At 36.1% G+C, this 4,824-nt stretch overlaps 1 pseudogene; it reads right to left on the reverse strand.

The window, feature by feature from the left end:
* Positions 1 to 564: 564 nt before the first annotated feature.
* Positions 565 to 2,876, reverse strand: LOC142606608 (zinc finger BED domain-containing protein RICESLEEPER 2-like; annotated as a pseudogene).
* Positions 2,877 to 4,824: the final 1,948 nt, after the last annotated feature.

The following is a 4,824-nucleotide window of genomic DNA, read 5'->3' on the forward strand; positions in this document are numbered from 1 at the left end:
CCAACCATTCCATACATCAAACAAATATCCAGAATCACACAGTAGCCAGCGTTACTAAAAATACTCCATATCTTCATAATTCCATATATATATATATATATATATATATATATATATATATATAAAGTCATTCAGGCAGCAGAGAAGGCAGTTACTGCACAAGGCAGTAAACTACCAAAGCATTAGGCAATATTCCTAGCAGTATATATAATTAGTTACAATTATGAAATACTATTAAGTATTTCCAAAAAAAGCTTTCCTAAAGCAGTAAAGAACTACTCTATTATCTATAGTTCACAAGTCCATAACTTATAAAAAGGAAAGCCTACACTGATGCTAAGTTTTCCTTCTTATAAGCAAGACAAGTTCATGTATAATTAGAAAAGCTACACATCTGTCCAAAAAACTTCAAAATACATCCAAAAAAACTGCCTCCTTTACAAAATGCGACATTCCTTCCTCCTACAATACAATGGGGAAAAAAATATTTAGCTACAGAATAACCAAAACGGAAGTGATCATATGAACAAAAATTATAAAGGCAGAAACATTTTCAATCTGTGATCATTCATCAATACTAATGGTGGTACGAGTACCACCTTTGCTTGAGCAAGAACTAGAACTTGCTGCTGTTGTTGCTTGATTTAAAACTGGTAAAGAAAAAATTGAGACAATAGATTAAATTTTGCTCAAGTATATGACACATTTAATAACACTTAATAGACTAGCAGTTTGGAAGTTAAACATATTACCTAATTCATGAAATTCATCCTTCAAGGCCTCAACCTCGTCCTTTGACTTGCGAAAAGAAATTGGGACATGGGCTTGCAGCCAGTTTTGAGCACAAACAAGATTTTGAACCATGAGAGGGGAGAGTGAACTTCTAAATGGATCAAGTATGCGCCCTCCGGTACTAAATGTTGATTCAGAAGCAACCGTAGAAATAGGTACAGCCAGTACATCCCTAGTCATTTTGGACAGCACTTGGTACCTATCTAAATTGGCTTTCCACCACCCCAAAATCTCAAACTTCACATCCCTTCTACTCTCACAATTTTCAGCCAAATATCTTTCAATCTCATTGCTACACCTTACAGACTTCTCAGCCTCTAAAAACCGCTCATATCGTGAATTAACCATCACATATGGATCACTACCACCAATTGTATCACCTTCCATGTGTGTCCTCTCATTCTCACTTGGTACTACCCCATTTGGCGAATCAACCCTAGAGTAAACATCATACAACCTATCCATGGTCTTCCTCACTAAATCAACCATCTCATCAGCCACTGACTCCCCATAAATTTCAGAAAAAGAAAACTTCAAAAACCTCATTTTCTTCCTTGGATCAAGAACCATAGCCACATACAAAAGCTGATTAATTTTATCCCCTTTCCCCCAGTACTTTTCAAATTTAGCTTCCATTTTAGTTGCCATGTTTTTCAAGAGATGATTTTCAGATTTAATTAAATGAGCAATATTCTCTTGAATCACAAACATCTCATCAAAGAAGGTATTTGAAGTAACATACAACGGACCGGAAAATTTTTTTGTTGCATTGTAAAAAAGTTTCAAGAAACCCACAAATGTCCTACAATTTTGAAAATCAACCCCACAAGGGGCTCCCAAACCACCACTATTTTCCTTGTTCAAAAAGTATGAACAATAGCTATCATCCTCAAAGTCCATTCTTAGGAACACTTTCTCAAATTTTTCAGCAGTATCTAACATGAGATAGGTAAAGTTCCACCTAGTAGTTACATCAAGACTTAGTAAACACTTGGACTCAATACCTAATCTCTCCATAAAACTCCTAAAAATTTGATTTCTATTTGGTGAGGACTTCACATACCTCACCGCTTCACGCACCCTAGCAATGGACGCATCAATTTCGTTCAAACCATCTCCCACAATCAGATTTAAAATATGTGCACAACACCTCATGTGCAAGAACTCATGTTCTAAAATAGTCCCCTTCCAATCTTTAGTTATTGTTTGTAAAAATTTAATGGTAGTGCCATTAGAGTAAGCATTATCCACTGTCAAGGTGAATATGCCATCAACACCCCACTCACGCAAACACATCTCAATCTTCCTACCTATAGTCTCCCCCCTATGGTCCTCCACTTGACAAAAATTCAGAATCCTCTTATGCAAGTTCCAATCATCATCAATAAAATGACATGTGAGGGACATATAATTCAGATTTTGAATACTAGTCCATGTGTCCGTAGTAAGGCACACCCTACGACCTTTTAAGGCTTCCCTTAGTTTCTCTCTCTCAACACCATAAATGCCAATCACATCCCTAGCTACAGTTTGGCGAGATGGAATTTCCCTAATTTGCAACTTAGGTTGTAAGGTTGTTGAATATTTTTGAAACCATACCCTTCAACTAGCCTAAAAGGCAACTCATCTATTATAATCATTTTAGCAAGTGCCTTCCTAGAAGCCTCAACAGTAAAGGCTGATGGTACAAGCTGAAACCCTTCCCCCTTGGGTTCAAATGCTAAGGTTTGTTGCCCTTTAAGTGAAACTCTATTAGGGTTCTTAACACAGTTTGGTGTATGATTCAATAAATTAGTACTACCATGACCCTTACTATTAGCACGATAAGGTTTTTTACAATAATGGCAAACAGCCTTAAATTGACCCTCACTAATCTTTATTTTTTCAAAATGATCCCAAGCAATAGACTTTTTCCTATTACTACCACAATCAACAGCTGCCTCACACACCTTGGTTTTATGCTTAGGTTTAGGTGGAAGTGCCTCAGCACTGGTTGGAGTGGCCACAGATTCAGCTTGGACAGTAGGATCAACTTGGGCAGCAGGTATTGTTTGGGAAGGGGGTGCATCACTAGAGGTTTCCATAGCCTAAAGACATCAAATTTAAGCATTAGAAAACGACCATAATAAACTAATCCTAAGAAAGATCATTGTAGTTGACCTCTTTAAAGGGCAAAGTCACATACACTAGACCTTTGTAGAATAAGAAATATTATTATGCGTAAGTATTGTCTTCACAAGTACTGATTTCATTTGACACTTAGTGTTCTGTATCAAGGTAAATTACATAGCACTTCATGATTTCATTTTAAATTACATGCATGTTTAAGAGTCAAAACAAAGCTAAGCACTTATATAACTATAAGAATTTGAAAGAAATTGTCCTTGGCAAAAGTTTTTATATCCATAAACAATAAAGATAAGAGGGACAGGATGTAACTAAATATCGAAATACCTATGAGCACCTTCAGCACAATGACCGAGCAACCTCACTAAATTTTTATGCTGAACACGTCCAATTGCTTCAACTTCAACCTTAAACTCCTTCTCAGCTTGTCCTCTAAAGCAAAAAAAATTACCCCAATTAAGCTTTCTCTACCATAACCCCCACAACACAAAGCACATGAAACACTTGTTCAACATATAATCCACACCTTCAACTCTCAAAGTTTTAACAAATCAACAAACAATAAATTAGTTATAACAAGTTCCAATCAATACAATGTTAAAAGTTGGGACTTTTTTTTTTTTTTGCTATCAAAACCCACAAAATATAAATAAAAATCTAAGAATTAACAATTAATTAGTGACAAATTAAAAAACGTCCATCTGAATTAACACATTAAATCCCCAACAGGGTTCATACAAACAAAAAGCAAAGTATTTAAAACTAACACCCCAAGTAAAAAAAGATTAAAAATCCATAAATATACTCAATTTCATAAAAAAAAGCAACAACCAAACAGAGTAACAAACATCAACTTCCCAACCGGATTCATAACAACACAAAGCAAGGTAATTAAAACTCACATTCCTAGTAATTAAAAGATTAAAATTTTATAACAAAGAAAACAAAAACAAAGAGTGAGCCGAAAAATAAAGTTACTTTTCATATAATTCTTATTAAAACTCACAACCGGATTCATAACATTCAGTTACTTTTCATATAATTCTTATTACAATATCAAAAAATAAGTCATTTGAACAAACTGATAAACCCATATCACAGATTCACAAACACAAAATACAGAAAAAGAGGGATGAAAAGGGGAAAAAAATTACCTGATCTGAGACTAGGAAGCCGAGACAGAGAGGCTGAGAAGACACATGGAGTGCAGAAACTATAAAGATTTTGAACCTTTGATGTAAAGGAAGGAGTAAAGGACTTGGTTTGTTTCAAAAAATAAAGACAGATTTTGAAATCAGTAGAGACTAGAGAGCAGAGAGAAAAAAGAACTCAAAGATGACCAATTTATAAAAGAGAGAGATGAGGGTTGAGGTTGAGACTTAAGAGTGAGCCGAGTATGGGTCTGATTTGGGTTTTGATTTGAACTTTGAAGTGTAGGGTGTAGCCGAGACTCGGGCATGGGGAAGTGAATCAAGAGATTCATGATGTGAAGTGTAGCCGAGAGAGGCCCGAGACTCTACTTAAACTCTTGAAGTGTACTGTGTCTGTGACTCTGTGTAGGCCGGTGTAGCCGAGACTCTACCATGTCCATGGTCCATGGACATGGTAGAGTCTTGAAACCCTTAGAGTAGAGGCATGGGGAAGTGAAATTTTTTTTTGATTTGAAGTGCTGTGCTTGTGTAGCTATTTGCCCGCTCCATATCTTCAGTGATCAGAGTCTGAAGTTCAGCAGGAGATTTTTTTTTAGGCCATGACTCATCAGGGTAAAGGAAATTGTGTGGTGGAAGGAGCTTCTCTCAGTTCTCTATGCGTGGAAATTGTGTTTGGCATTTTCAAAACCGTGGGAGCAAGTGGTTTTAGGATAAATACCACTCATTGTTTAGCTTTTAGTCCCATCACCTGCCG

Source organism: Castanea sativa, chromosome 8 (assembly GCF_040712315.1).
Source record: "Castanea sativa cultivar Marrone di Chiusa Pesio chromosome 8, ASM4071231v1".
Taxonomy (NCBI): domain Eukaryota; kingdom Viridiplantae; phylum Streptophyta; class Magnoliopsida; order Fagales; family Fagaceae; genus Castanea; species Castanea sativa.